This window comes from Arvicanthis niloticus, chromosome 16 (genome assembly GCF_011762505.2).
Source record: "Arvicanthis niloticus isolate mArvNil1 chromosome 16, mArvNil1.pat.X, whole genome shotgun sequence".
NCBI lineage: Eukaryota > Metazoa > Chordata > Mammalia > Rodentia > Muridae > Arvicanthis > Arvicanthis niloticus.
This window is the reverse complement of record NC_047673.1, coordinates 70,594,644-70,610,717: the sequence shown is the minus strand read 5'-3', so window position 1 is coordinate 70,610,717 and position 16,074 is coordinate 70,594,644. Positions and strand designations below refer to the sequence as shown.

Sequence of the window (16,074 nt, the reverse complement as noted above, 5' to 3'; positions counted from 1 at the left end):
AGACTTCTGAGATGTCTCCATCTCGGCCTGCTGTGGGCAGTTTCTGTCATGATATGCTGTCCCCAGCATCTGAGGCTCCAACTGCAAGAATACCAGGAAAGACAGACCAGAGGGAGAAAAGAAGGCGCTTCAGATGGGAGGCCAGCTGGATGGAGATGCTGCTGCAACTTCCATTTGCTTCCTCCCTCTATGGTGGCTGAGGACTGCATGGGGGTGGTAAGGCCCAGGATGTGACCCCAAGGGAGTGACTCCTAGGTGACCTTGCTATGCCTTTCCTTGCTCTTTCCTTCTCATTTGCTCAAGATGGTGGAATCAGGCGAGAAGAAGCATCCTGGAGACCAGACTCAGCCCAACATGAGCTCCCCGGGCAGCCCTCCAGATGTTGGAGACCAGACTCAGCCCAACATGAGCTCCCCGGGCAGCCCTCCAGATGTTGGAGACCAGACTCAGCCCAACATGAGCTCCCCGGGCAGCCCTCCAGATGTTGGAGACCAGACTCAGCCCAACATGAGCTCTCCGGGCAGCCCTCCAGATGTTTGTCGACAGCTGCCTTCCTGCCTCTTTGAGGTTGGAACCTGAGACAGTGCAAAGCTACCTTTGAGGAGAAGCTTTTCCAAGAAAGACGAAATCAAGCCTGACGCCTCAACTCGTTCACCTTCCTTAGAATGACAAAACTGGGGTGAGTAAGAGGGTTTGTAGTTCCTAATCCAGCCCAAGGTGCTTCTGCAGTAGCATATGTCTCTTTAGACTTCTTGCTCTCACCTCCAGCCCATCCAGACAGCCCACACAACAGAGAACTTTGAGAAGAGAAACTGAGGCCAGAACATACAAACCCATCTTGCCCCAGGTCACTCAGCCTTGACTGGTAAGTCTACCCTACTTGGATTTGAACCCAGAACCCTTGCTGTGACACCTTCCCGAAGCCTTAATCTCATGGTCAACAATCACACAATTCCAGTAAAGGGTTGCTTTGGGTGACTAAGATGGCCCGCGCAACCTCCCGCCAGCAGGAACGACGCGGCACACACAGGATCCTTCTGCAGTAAAGCTTTTATGCGTCTTGAGAGGGAGAGCATAAGCTTACAGATGAAGAGGACCCCGAGGGGGCAAAATCCCAGCCCTTATATAGGAAACTGCTCCCCGCCTAGGACGTGGCACCCAATGGTTGGCTGTAGCCCGTTGGCCGGTATTGTGTCACAGGTGAGGCAGTGCACTAGCACACGCGCAAACCATTTGTCAGTTGGTCGAACGGATGTCAGCGCCATCTTGCAACGGTGAATGTGAGGGCGGCTCCTCACAACTAAGCTTATCCACTGTTCATTCAGTCAACATCTACCCAGCAGCTGTGGGTCATCGGACACCTCGCTCTGAGCTGGAAAAACAAAAGACCATGGATCTACCCATAAAGAGTTCAGTGTTTGGCAAACACTATTTGTCAACAGAACACAATCATAGATATGGCAGCTGGGCTGGTCCACCAGATACTCATTTGGAGAAATGTGGATTCACATTGGCTTCCCCTGAGTGGATGAGTTTCCAAAAGGCTGGAAAATTCTGTGTTGACTGGACCAGACTCAGGCCTAATACCTTGACCTGGCTTGTCTCTTAGCTGAAGGGCTTGTGCCACCATCTGGACTGCAAAGCAAATGTCACCCTGGCCATCCTGCAGCTCAGTAGTCAGACTGCTGTAAGTCCCAGTGCAGTGACCCGGCTCACAGTAGCACAGTTCCAGCTGGGCGGTGGTGGCGCACACCTTGAATCCCAGCACTTGGGAGGCAGAGGCAGGCGGATTTCTGAGTTCGAGGCCAGCCTGGTCTACAGAGTGAGTTCCAGGACAGCCAGGACTACACAGAGAAACCCTGTCTCGAAAAACCAAAAAAAAAAAAAAAAAAAAAGACCCAAGGCAGAGATGCTAGCTTCTTCCACAATCACTCCACTGGGCCTTATTTCTGAGGGTCCTGGTAGTTGTACACTATAGAGTGTTCAGTCAGACTGCCCAGCTGGCACCCAGACCACTCATGAGTCAGGGGACCACAGGCCACTTATGCTGTCTTACCTCCTCACATACAGGAGAATTAAGGTCTTTGTAGGTGTTAGTATCACTCCAAACACACTTATTTGCAATGATGGAGCTGAATCCAGGGCCTTAGGTCTCACCATGCCACTCTGGCTAGGCCAGAAGTCACCAGGCAGCCCTGCTGTCTTTGAATTTATAGAGAATCACCTGCCTGCATGTCCTGATAGCATTAAATTTTTTTTTTTTTTTTTTTTTTTTTTTTTTTGGTTTTTCGAGACAGGGTTTCTCTGTTTAGTCCTGGCTGTCCTGGAACTCACTCTGTAGACCAGGCTGGCCTCGAACTCAGAAATCTGCCTGCCTCTGCCTCCCAAGTGCTGGGATTCAAGGTGTGCGCCACCACCACCCGGCTTGGTTTTTTTTGTTTTTTGTTTTTTTTTTTTTTGTTTTTTTTTTTTTTTGTTTTTGTTTTTGTTTTTAAGTTTAATTTTCTCTTAAGAAGTTTCAGAGCAGCAAGATGGCTCAGTGGGTAAAGGTGCTTGCTGCTAAGTCTGACTCCCTCAGTTTGATCTCCAAGACCAACATGTTTTGATACAAACAACCAACTTCCAAAAACTATCCTTTGCCAATACTTGGGTTCACACACAGAGACACTCCCAGACACACACACACACACACGCACACACACACAATTTCCTACTTAGAGGTCCTACTTAGTAAAGTTGCTAAGGTGCCAGAGGGTAGAGGAATTTAAGTGCTGGTGATGTCTCCAAAAATCCCTACATTACTACGACTTGTGGTGGAGGGAGGAGGAGGAAGAGGAAGGAAACATACCCAGAGATCCCTGGGACAGACAATGGGCACTACTGTACTGAGAGCCCTGGTGCTGGAGGTAAAAATCAAGACCCTTGCATTGTCTCAGGCTTGCCTTTTCAGGACCCTGTGAGAGGCAGGGCCCTCCCACATAAGGGAAACTGAGGCTCCGAGGGCAGAGAACTCACAGATCAAAAGCGCCTCTGCCTCTGCATTTGCCTCTTGAGTTGAAAGAATTTGAAATCAAATTGAACTGATTTCTAATTTTCCAGGATGAAGCTGGATTCCACCTGACCCATCCCTCACCTCAACTGTTCTTCCAGCTCTTCACCCAACGCTGTCATGCAAGGTACTGTAGAACACCACAAATAAATGAGCAAAAGCCATATATCCCATGGGGGGGGCAGTTTGTGGTTTTATTTACACACAAATGTGCTGTGCACCTGGCACTGACATTGGGAGCTCTGAAGGGAGCTGGATAATTCTTTCCCCTGTGAGTCTTGGAGGAAACACAGTGAGTGACCTCAGCATAGTAAGGTTTGTTGCACATCAGGGGCACATCAAGCTCCGTAACCTGGTGGACCAGGAACTTCCGGAAGCCACTGGGCGTCATGTGTTTTCTTTCTTCTTTTTCTTTTCTTTCTTGCTTGAACATGTATGTGTACCTGAGGGCAGGCATCCATCGAGGCTGGAGGTGCTGGAACCCCTACTGTGGATGCTGAGGCTGGAACCCGGGTCATCTAGAAGAGCGATGCAGTCTCAGCTGCTGAGCTGTCACATCACCTCTCCTCCCTGCTGCATCCTCTTGTCCCATAACCAGTGTTAGGCATTAGGACCTGGCCCTTGAGCCTTCTCTATGCCCTGTTATTGAAACCTCTGGGTGTCCGCTAGTTACACTTAATGTTGACATGAGTCTAACTGGTACTAGATCAAGTTCTTTGTCCTCTTTTTGACAATCTATGGCTTCACCAATGGTCTGAGGGCAGTGATGGGCAGAGCAGCTTCTGTAGCAGGACAAGGGCTGTCCCTACCCCAGTAATAAATGACATAGTCCCATGCAGAGGCCAAGACCACCCATCCGGAGACCAGACCACACCAAGGCTTTAGAGCAATGGAGACTTGTCAGGGGCAGCCTGGCTTATACACTGAAGGCCTAAAATCAGCCATAGGCCTAACTCAGCCTGCTAACACAAAGTCTTGGTCTCTGTGGAAAAACACTGAAGCAGATAGCTATAAGATATTGTAAACAGGCAGCTTTGGTGGAAATTTACCAGCCTAGATAGGAACAAGTAGTCATAGGTAGGTTTTGTGGATAGTCATAAACCTTGTGGGTAGGTAGCCTTGATGGACAGTACCAACTTAGGACAAGTGAATCATAGGCAGAGTCATAGTGACCTGTCCCCTGAACCTTCACTCGGTTGATACCCTGTTCTAGAAGATATCTGTACTCCCCCTGAACACCTACACTCCTGTGTCATCCCCTTCCCCATATCCTGCCTTTATGTGTTTATAACCCCTGTGTGAAAAAGTAAAAATCAGCGGTTTGATCAGCCTACAGACAAGCCGCTGTTCTTTGTGTCCGCCTGTTTCCCCCATTCTCTCTTTCAGGCAATCTCCCCTGACCCTGTTCAACGCCCTGCTGGGCGGGCAGAGACTCACCCAAGATTTTTCTTGATAGCATAAAAATAAAAACATTGGTGGAACCTACTCAATACATCCTCAAATTCCTCCAGCTAAAACAAAACAGAAAACAGCAGATGGTCAGGATAGTGTTTGTCAGAGAGGAGGAATAGTGTTGTGTGGAATGTTGACCTTGCCTGTAAGTGATTTATTCATGACCTGTAGAAAGAAAACAAATGGAATCCAAAAAGCCAAGCGTTAGAGAGGTCTGGGTATAGCTCATAGGTGGAGCACTTAACCAGCTAAGGATCCAAGTTCAGTTCCCAGCAGCACAAAGTTAAACAGCCCTGTCAAGTTCAGGCTGGCTTCCCTCACCATCAGCTGCCCACAGCAGGTAGGGTTGGGTGCCACAAGCTTCTGAGCATCCAGTGCGCTGCCTGTGGTGGATCCACAACACTGTTCTCAGGCGCCCACCATTTCTGGGCTTCCCCTGCCTTGCTTCCCTTCCAACTTGGTACACAGCCCACTCTAGTGGCCGCGAGAAGTCTTTCTACCTCACAATTTTTTGTTATTTGGCCTTGCTTTTTCAAAACAGGGTCTTTGTATAGCCCTGCCGGTTGTGATGGTTTGTATATGCTTGGCCCAGGGAGTGGCACAATTAGGAGGTGTGGCCTTGTTGGAGTAAGTGTGTCATTGTGGGTGTGGGCTTTAATACCCTTGTCCAAGCTGCTTGGAAGCCAGTCTCCTCCTTCGGATGAAGATGTAACTCTTAGCTCCTCCTGCACCATGCCTACCTGAGCATGGTGCATTGCTGCCATAGGCCTGGCCATGCTTTTGTCTGGTAGAATGTGGATTTGGAAAGCAGTGGAATGCTTTAAGTGTGGCTTAGTGAGCCATCCTCGTGGGAATATGAAAGACTTTGTTGCTGAGTGATTTGGAATTGAGGAAGCCTGGTTCTAGAGGTTTCAGAGGATTTTAATATGTAGCCAATGAAGAATGAAAAATTATAAAAATCATTTTTATAGACTATATACATATATAGATGCCTTTCAAGTTCTTTTAGGGACATGGAAATTTTTCTCTGAAACAAGCCAGGCCAGTTCCAGGAACTGGCTGTAAGGAGTGAAAGTCATTCAGGTGGTAAAAACACAATGACAGGACTGTGGCTTTACAGCTGGAGCTAGTGAGAATAAATAGTTGATAAATGACAAGGTAGGGTAGTGACTTGGTGAAACCACATTTTTGAGAAAGATTGTACTGGGTAATTTCCATGGCCATTAACCTTTTAGGGTGGGTTTCTTTGGAATGTATCACTATTCTCATGTTATGTATCCTTGGCAACCTCTTACCCCCTCCCCACTCCCCTGGTTTGTGGTTTTGCTCTTTAAAAGACCCCATACCCATCACTCAGGGCCAAACCTTCCTTGCTCTTGCGAGAGAGCTTGGGGTTTGACCGCCGGCCTATTTCCCTAATAAACCTCTGCTATTTGCATCCAGGTACGGTGTCTTGCGAGAGTTCTTGGGTGGCCACGATATCCCGAGGCTTGAGTAAGGGTCTCCCTAATTTGGGGGTCTTCATGTGGGGGCTCGTCCGGGATTTGTGACCACCCTACTCTGCAAGAACCCCAACTGGGAGGTGAGGGAACACCGCGGTTCTCTTCTTGTCTTGTGTCTGTTCGTCTGAGCTGTTCTGTTCTGGTTTCTGAAAAGTGCACTTGTGGTTTGGTTTGGCAGTCATTTCTGTCTTGTAAAAGACAGCAGGGCCGGGCAGTGGTGGCGCATGCCTTTAATCCCAGCACTTGGGAGGCAGAGGCAGGCGGATTTCTGAGTTCGAGGCCAGCCTGGTCTACAGAGTGAGTTCCAGGACAGCCAGGGCTACACAGAGAAACCCTGTCTCAAAAAACCAAAAAAAAAAAAAAAAAAAAAAAAAGACAGCAAACCGTTTCTGTCTCAAGTAGAGACAAACGGGTGACTGGCAGATGTGCCAAGGATAGTCGCCGCTGCTGCACCCCAGGAGATGTCCTGGGAGGAGAGTTTGGGGTCACAGGGACACCTGGGATTCCCGTTTGGGTGCCGGGGAGGATGGTGGTCCTCTTGGTAGAGAGGACACACTCCTGGCCATCTGGTTTCTTTTTCTAGAGTGGTGTTGGCACTCACGTTATGACGAGTCTTAGTTGGTCTTTTTGTGTGTCTATTCTGCTTGTATCCTGTGTGTAACAATGAGACAGTCTTTCTGCAACACTTCTTTGCCATCGCTGCATGGCAGAGCAGCTGAGCAGAGCACCATGGCCACTCGCCGATCAGGTCCAGGGCCTCAGCGTAGGGGACGCGCCCGCCCTGGCGGCCCTGGGGATTGGGCTGGCCAGAGTGGCAACCCCAATGGCTGGTGGTGACCCCTCTTCTGCCGGTGAAGCCCCCACCACGCCGGCAGTTGCGCTCAAGCAGCCCCGGTACTGAAGCCAGAGTACATGCAGGTTTTCTGCCCGCTGCGGTCTGAAAGGCGAGACGAGTTCCCAGCCTCCCACCAGTGATAAATTGAGGTGTGGGCGGCAGAGCGGGCTGTGAGTACAAGCAGCGTGGGCTTCGAGTGATTGATGAGCGTGTGGGGGTGAGCTATCTGTGTTATTTGTTTGTGCCACCCATGGCAGGGGTGAGCTATCTGTGTTTTTTTTGTTGTTGTTGTGCCACCCATGGCAGGGGTGAGCTATCTGTGTTTTATGTACCACCCGTGAGAGGGGTGAGCTATTTGTGTTTTTTTTTTTTTTTATATGTGTGTGTCTTTTCTTGGCAAATCATCTGTGTGTTAGCTGTTAATCTACTGTGTTAAACATCTTGAGTTAAAAATAAGTAACATGATTGCCGGCAGAGAGGAATGAAGCTGCCGATACAAGAATACAGCTGCAGAAAGGCGGGCAGGTCCTTTAATAAGGGGCAGCTACCTCGGTTCGTGCTCGCGGTTCGTGTTCCTACAGCCCGCCTACCGCATGTAGGGTATGCTTCAGGTAACAGCACATGGAGGGTGCCTTCACCCAGCCCGCACTTGGCGGGCAACAACTCATGGTTCCCCAGCACAGCAACAGCGTGCAACAGCTACCTAGTTTGGTATTCCTGGCTGTACTGGGTACCTTGAGGTCACTAGTGCAACAAAATGGCAGTTTTCCACCTGCCGCCTATGAAGATAGATGAGAACCCAGGTGATAAAAAAGAAAAAAAAAACCTGGCAGTGGAGCCAGGACAGCTAGACAAACAGCCGCAGCAAGATTGTTCACCTGAGAGTTAATTTAAAAAAAAAAAAAAAAAAAAAAAAAAAAGAGAGAGAGGCAAGAACTGGTTAAAACTGCTTACTTAATTTAGTTTAAAACTTACTTGTGAGGCTGTCTTGATTTACACAAGAAAAACTGATAATTCGCCCTGCTCTGTGGCCAGGAGAAGGGCACCAGCAGAAAAAGAAAGTTGATAATGATTTTTCCCAGTTTAATAAGTAAAGGAGTGCTTTTTTTTTCTAAAATTACAGCTTAAAAGTTACAGGCTGTCCTGAGTCAATATATATATATGCTTCAGTTTTGATAAATTTTCTAGCCATTACTGTTTGAGTCAATTTCATTATTTATATGAGATTTTCATTAAGATTTGGTTCAAAGATGAGAGTTTTGACAAGATAAAATTGAAGAAGTGGTGAAGACTTGTGCTCTTATGTTAGACATAAAAATGTTTACTTTGTTGTTCTTGTTGTATATCACTTCTACCAAAGTTTCTATTTTGTTAAAAGTTAAATTCAAATAAGTGTCAAATGTAACTCAAGTTGGCTTTTAAAAATTGTTAATACTGTGTGAACCTTCAACATCTTAATAGTCCTTACTGTGAAATGCTATAGATAAGGCTATCCATTCTGATTTGGTTTCTTTCTTAGAGCTTCAGAGGTGAGCTCACATTACACCTGTGGACAAGGTACTGTTTGCAGACTGAATTAGGTTATGGTCTCTAGTGTGATGTGAACAGCAGTCATGCAGCCTCACAAATGCATCAGTCTACACAGAGTTCAAAGCAATAAATAAGGTAAAAGCCTTTTCTCCACAAGACCCTTGTAGGTTCTGGTCTTCAGGAGTGAAGCCTCAGACATGGGGACCCCATCAATTGATCAGGCCGTGGTCAGCAGCGGGTCAATTCGGACAAGGTGTGACTGAGACCTTCATGTGACAGAAGGTAAGGGACACCCAAAGGCCCACGCCAGGTCCCGCTGATAGATCTTGAGAGAGGGTTACATGAGACCCCACTAATTTTGATCAGGACACATGAGGTTAAGCAGAGATCAGATAAGTTACCCACAGCCTTTCTAGACTAGCTCATAGAGACATTCTGTCAGTGTAGACAAGGCTCCAGAGGCTACAGAGACTACAAGATAAGTCATTGAAAGATTTAGGAAGTATACTACATATTAAAATTATTGATGGTAATAGCAAGTGAGAGAAGATTTAAAAGAAAGGAATAGAGAAGGTTTAGTGTAAGTCTAGAAGAAAAGAATAGAGATAAGTTGCTGTGAGTCCAGAGGAATAGAGAGGAATAGAGGAGACTAGAGAGAGGTGAAGAAAGAGAAAGGTGACAGGAAAGAATTTACAGAAAGCAGAAAAAAGGGACTCCAATCAAAGAGAGATAAAACTCTTTGAAAAAGACCAGTGTGTGCACTGCAAGTAAAGGAGCCAGCTTCAGGGTCCAAGAGGGCCCTAACAAATAGAAGCCAGGGCCAGAAAATCCCAGGCCTCAAAAAACACCCCAAGTGTCGAAGATAACAGCTCTGTGTGAAGACGGCTATTGAGATAGATGGGGCCACCCAACTTTTGATAGACACAGGGGCTTCCTCCAGGCCAATGGGTCAAAATGTATTCATGGACTACCCGAAAACGGTGGACTAAGAGATGGGCTGGGTATCCCATTCATTTATGGTCATCCTAGGCTGCTCCTATCCCCTGTCTGGTTGAGGGGATACCCCATAGGATGGACATCCAGATACAACACTTCCTGGGCTGCAACTAGCTGACAAGAATTCAACGGATAGAAGACTGACTTCAGCCAGGAGCCGAGGTAACCTGCTTTACAGACGGGAGCAGTTTTCTCCATGCTGGTCAGAGACAAGCCAGCGCTACTGTGGTTAACACAAATGTCATCTGGACTGACTCCCCCACCCCTAAGATCATTGGTGCAGAGAGCAACCTTGGAACCTGGGGTCAACAAGCAGGTATGCTTTTGCCACAGCCCATGCCCGCAAGGCTATATGCCAAGAGAGGAAAACCGTGATGAAACCAGAAGCTGTAAATATTTGTTGCTCAGGACACCAAGGGAGGAGACTCTAGCCTGAGGCAATAACCGGACAGATCAAATGGCTTGATACAGGAGCCCTCCCAGGTTTGGGGCCTAAAATAGACAATGGCGCACACAAGAAGGGAGAACTATACTCCCCAGAAAGCAAAGGATTTACCAGGCTAAATACACAGATGGACTCTTAAGATATGAGTGCAACCAAGCAGCCAAGAGACTTAAAAGCGTATAAGGGACCTTAGGTTTTGAGCCAGAGAAATAATAAGACTTAGAGTAAATAAGAAATACCTAGGAGAAAACAGCCTAGAATAGGGACGTTCCCGAGGTTTCAAGTGTTCTAGGTAATTAGATCAGAGAGCAGTTTTAAGGTAAGTCAGGAATTGAAGATCCACTGTTTATATTGTCTCCAAAGCTCAGGACAGGTAGAGAGAATATACAGGACCCTAAAATTAAACTACCCTTGGGAACTGGCGCTGGCTAGAGTGTCCCTTGTCCTTGTTCCATACCCAGAATGTCCCTTTTGTGTGAGAAATGATTTTTCAGGCTACTAAGAGACTTCCTGGTGCTGCTGCCCACCCGACCTCCTTGAAATCCACCAACACGTGCCTGAACATCCAGACGCCAGAGCAACCTCCTGCTGTTTAGCTCAAGGTCTTCTGCTATTCTACAAGGCCAAAGAGCAGGCCCTGACTCCTGAGACATCCCACCCTAGAGGCACGGGGGCAATGCTGCCTTAGAGGATGGGGCTTAGGGTGTATACACCCAAGGTTAAATGACAGCTTGTGATTACAAGATTGAAGTTGAAATGTGAATCTAGAGTTATACGGATTTGTTCCTTTTTGCAATTTCTTTTTATTATATATGTGATTTTATGTGTATGTAGACAGCTATGTGCCACAAAATGTGTCCGAGAGCCTATTTTCCTTGACCCTAGCTGTTACATTGAGACTAAGAATGGCTATAGAGACAGGTGCTGCTAAGAAGACTAGACTTGCTGTTTCTTAAAGAAGTGTGTTGCTCTAAGAGAAGAATGTTAATGTTAGACCAGAGACAGAAAGATAGAGAGGAACAGCTGAACTGGTTTGAAAGTTGGTTCAATAAGTCCCCTTTGTTGAGAACCCTGTTATCCTCCCTTGCTGGACCTCTTGTGATTTTACTTTTGCTTTTAACCATAGGCCCTTGCATTTTAAATAGATTAGTAATTTTTGTTAGAGAGAGAATAAGTGCTGTTCAACTTTTAGTACTGCAACATCAATATTGGACTTTAGGTCAAGAAAATGACGATTATGATGATACTAAAAATCTAAGTTTTTATGATTAAAAACTGTCATTAGAGGAAATGGGGAAATGAAGAATGAAAAATTATAAAAATCATTTTTATAGAATATATACATATATAGATGCCTTTCAAGTTCTTTTAGGGACATGGAAAATTTTCTCTGAAACAAGCCAGGCCAGTTCCAGGAACTGGCTGTAAGGAGTGAAAGTCACTCAGGTGGTAAAAACACAATGACAGGACTGTGGCTTTACAGCTAGTGAGAATAAATAGCTGATAAATGACAAGGTAGGGTAGTGACTTGGTGAAACCACATTTTTGAGAAAGATTGTACTGGGTAATTTCCATGGCCATTAACCTCTTAGGGTGGGTTTCTTTGGAATGTATCACTATTCTCATGTTATGTATCCTTGGCAACCTCTTACCCCTCCCCACTCCCCTGGTTTGTGGTTTTGCTCTTTAAAAGACCCCGTACCCATCACTCAGGGCCAAACCTTGCTTGCTCTTGCGAGAGAGCTTGGGGTTTGACCGCCGGCCTATTTCCCTAATAAACCTCTGCCATTTGCATCCAGGTACGGTGTCTTGCGAGAGTTCTTGGGTGGCCACGATATCCCGAGGCTTGAGTAAGGGTCTCCCTAATTTGGGGGTCTTCACCAAGAGACTGTTTTTGTGATAGTTTGGTTAAGAATGTGGCTGCTTTTTGCCCTTGTCTGAAGAGTCTGCCTGAGTCTAAGGTAAAAAGATTTATATTGCCGGGCAGTGGTAGTGCACACCTTTAATCCCAGCACTTGGGAGGCAGAATACGAGTTGGACATCTGAGGACCACACTGACATCAGATAAGGAACTGCAGAGTTTGGAGTTTACCCAGCTGGTTTCCTGTCTTGCTTTGGGGATCACTTACATTGATTGGATAAATCTCAGAAGAGTCCTTGAACTTTGGACTTTTAACACTATTGTGACTGCTATAAACTATGGGGACATTGGAAGTCGGACTAAACATTGTTGAGTCTGCTATAGACTATGGGGGTTTGGAAGTTGGATTAAATGTATTTTTTATTGTGCTATGGATAGGTATGGGTGTTTGAACAAGCCTATGGGGGCCAGAGAGTGGAATGTGATATGTGCTTGGCCCGGGTATGGCACTATTAGGTGTGGCCCTGTTGGAGAAGGTGTGTCACTGTGGGCATGGGCTTTGAGACTCCCAAATGTGTTCACCATCTTCAGTGGTTGAGCTCTGTGCCTTCACTTGGAAACCTCTCATAGATAGGCACATGCCTTTGAAGGTTGTTGAGAAAAATGACTGGAACCATTTTATTACCAAATGCAACCCAACTGAAGTAGAAAACATACAGGGCAAGTCTGCAGAAATTCTCTCTTATCCTAGCTGGCTGGAAGTCAGTCTTCTACTAGCAGCCTTCAGATGAAAATGTAGAACTCTCAGCTCCTCCTGCACCATGCCTGCCTGGATGCTGCCATGTTCCCACCTTGATGATAATGGACTGAACCTTTGAACCTATAAGCCAGCCCCAATTAAATGTTGTCTTTTATAAGACTTGCCTTGGTCATGGTGTCTCTTCACAGCAGTAAAATCTTAACTAAGACACCTGTCCTATAATTCCCTTTGTAGACCAGTGTGACCTGAGATTCACCTGTCTCTGCCTCCCCAGTGCTGGGACTAAAGGTGTGCACCACAAAATCCAGCTTCAATTAGTGTATTTGAGACAGGATCTTACTGTGTAGCCTAGTCTGGCCTCAAATTCTCCACCTCTCCCCTACCCTCTCCTGCCCCACCCCCATACTGGGCTCACAAGGACATACAACTATGCTTAGAAGTAGGAGATGGCACTTTCCAGGGCCAGTCACAAACACGCCCCTGTACCTTCCCCCCCACCATGAGCAAGCCTGAAGAGACCTTGGTTACCACAACAAGGTCAAGTGACCTGATCTAGGTGGAGTTACCCACCTTGGCTGCCCGGAACACAGAAGCGGAACTGCCCCTGGGCTTGCCTTGAGACATCTCCGGTCGTGACCTGGAATGGACTATGGACTATCCCACCCATCTGGAACCAGGAGGGGTTGTGGGTTGGGTCTTCCCCTTTAAATTGAGAGCCGAACATTAAAGCTTTGGGCCTTGATCAGAGAACTTTGTCTTGGCCTCATCTCTTCTCGCCCTCCAGCCCCTTTCATTCCCAGCCCCCCTTTCAGGTGGACCCAGTTGACTTGTGGCCGCGGGCGGCTACAGAGTGGCGCCCAACGTGGGGCTTGAAAACGGGGGACCGAGCTGAGGAAAGCTGTCTTAGGTGGAGCTCCACGGTAAACAGGACTAAAAAGGTATCCCACACACTTAGGAAGTAGCAAACGGTATTGAAGCTAGCGCTAGTTAAATTTTGAAGGTCGTGTTTGCAGGAAGTGTGTTTTGGGGGATAGGTCTAGGTCAGATAGGTGTTGACCCGACGCCTATTCTGCCTAGGGGGTGACAGCGAATTATGGGCCAGGAGAATTCTAAAAGGGCATTTGCCTGCAGCCTTCGAGAGCTGCTTCAGACGGGAGGAGCTGGGTTGTCAGATAGTGTGTTGGAAGATTTTTTGGCAGAGGTAGATTCATGCTGCCCATGGTTCCCTCGAGAAGGAACGTTGAACAAAAAGACCTGGGAGACGGTCGGAGAGGTTTTGAAAACCACCAGGGCAGATTATAACACCCTCTGTCTTTGGAAACTGGTAAAAGACGCTATTGATAATAAAACAGATAAAGAGACCTCTCAGGCGTTAGCTATTGCCCAGGCACAGCTTGAAGAGTTCCAAGAACTCCCATCAGAAAGCCCTTGTACAAAAAGGGGCACTCTCAACCCTAAATCAGGGAAATGTAGACCTAGTACACCTTCTCCAGCTCAGATAAAAGAATTTGGAAACTCTGGTAATAAATCAGAGCTAGAGAAAGGAGCTGATTTAAAAATAGGGGGTTCCAAATGCCACGAGGAATGGCCCCCTCCCTATGCACCTTCTGCTCCACTTACGGTCCTTGATGCAGCAGAAGCTGCCCAGATGGACATGAAGGCATATAAATTAGAGATGGAAATTAAACTGCAGAGATTGACTAACGAGCTACAGGAGTTAAAGTGTCAGTCAGGTGCAAAAAGGAGCGATGATTCTGGGATATGTCAATCGCCATTAGAAAGAGCTGTGAGTCAGGCTCGCAGGGATGGGCAGAATACATCTGACGTGTTAGGGTTTCCTGTAGTGGAAGTAGTTGATCAACAGAACCAAAGAACTAGACAATATCAGGCATTGGAGTTTAAAGTGATAAAAGAGTTGAAAACTTCGGTTTCTCAATATGGGCCTACGGCGCCCTTCACACAAGCTTTATTGGATACTGTGGTAGAATCAAATTTAACACCCCAAGATTGGAAAACTTTGTGTAAGGCTACTTTGTCAGGAGGAGATTACTTGCTTTGGAGCTCAGAATGGCGTGAGGCTAGTAAGAAAACTGCCGCGATGAATGCTCAGGCGGGTAATCCTAGCTGGGACTTGAACATGCTTTTAGGAGAAGGTCAATATGAAGGGAATGCTAATCAGGTCGAGCTGCCTCCAGGTGTGTACGCACAGATTGCAATGGCTGCTCGCCGTGCTTGGAATCAGTTACCTACTAAAGGGGATGTTAATGGGAGTTTATCCAGCATCAAGCAGGGTCCTGATGAATTATTCCAGGACTTCGTGGACAGGCTGCAAAAGACAGCTGGTAGAATTTTTGGAGATCCTCAGTCAGGAATTCCTTTTGTTACACAGCTGGCCTATGAGAACGCTAATGCAGCTTGCCGCGCGGCTATCAGGCCTTACAAAGCAAAGACAGATTTACATGGATACATTCGTCTTTGTGCTGAAATTGGGCCCTCTTACAATCAGGGTCTGGCCATGGCTGCTGCTTTTCAGGGGACCACTATACATGCAATGCTTGCACAGAACTGTAAAGGTAGAAGATGTTATAAATGTGGAGATACAGGTCATTTTAAAGGTGACTGTCCCAGGAGAAAGGGCATGGACTATCAACCAGGTCGCGTGTCAGGAATTTGTCCTCGGTGCAAGAAGGGTTGTCATTGGGCTAACAAATGTAATGCTAAAACAGATAATCAGGGCCGTCCCTTGTCGGGAAACGAGTGGTGGGGCCAGCCCTAGGCCCCCAAGAATCCACAGCCAACAGCTTATGGGGCCATGAAGCTGTTGCTAAGTCAGGGAAATCTATTTCAGAACTTATTAGAGCAACCCCAGGAAGTGCAGGATTAGACCTTAGTTCCATTACCCATGCCGTACTGACACCAGAAATGGGAGTTCAAACGTTGCCTACAGGAGTTTTTGGGCCCTTGCCTCCAGGGACTTGGGGATTACTTTTAGGCCGAAGCAGTAGTATTGTAAAAGGATTGCAAATTTATCCAGGTGTTATAGATAGTGATTATGAGGGAGAGATTAAGATCATGGCTGCTTCCCCCCAGGGCGTGATAACTGTGCCTGCTGATAAGAGAATTGCTCAACTTGTTTTGGTTCTTCTGCATCCACTCCCTTCCAAGTTTGTTAAGAATGAGAGAGGACAGGATTGCTTTGGTTCTTCTGATGTGTATTGGGTTCAATCTATTACTAATGAGAGACCTACTCTTAAGTTAACAATTGAGGGAAAGAGTTTTGAGGGTCTCATGGATACAGGAGCTGACATCACGATCGTGAGAGGACAGGACTGGCCTTCAGCTTGGCCTTTGTCTGATACGCTCATGCACCTTCAGGGAATTGGCTATGCTAACAATCCGAAACGGAGTTCTAAACTCCTAACTTGGAGAGATGAAGAGGGCAATTCAGGACAAATTCAGCCCTATGTGATGCCGAATTTGCCTGTCACCCTCTGGGGAAGAGATCTTTTGTCACAGATGGGTCTTATGATGTGCAGCCCTAATGAAACAGTGACTAAACAAATGCTAAGACAAGGATTTTTGCCTGGCCAAGGACTAGGAAGAGAAGGGCAAGGTATTAAAACTTTTAAAGCGTCCGAGCCTCA

At 46.8% G+C, this 16,074-nt stretch overlaps 1 long non-coding RNA gene across 1 annotated transcript; it reads left to right on the top strand.

The window, feature by feature from the left end:
• Positions 1–110: 110 nt before the first annotated feature.
• LOC143434752 (uncharacterized) lies at positions 111–5,214 on the top strand. Its single transcript, XR_013104511.1, has 4 exons — positions 111–679; positions 769–865; positions 3,100–3,176; positions 3,503–5,214. It is a non-coding gene; the product is annotated as an uncharacterized LOC143434752 (long non-coding RNA).
• The last annotated feature ends 10,860 nt before the right edge of the window (positions 5,215–16,074 follow it).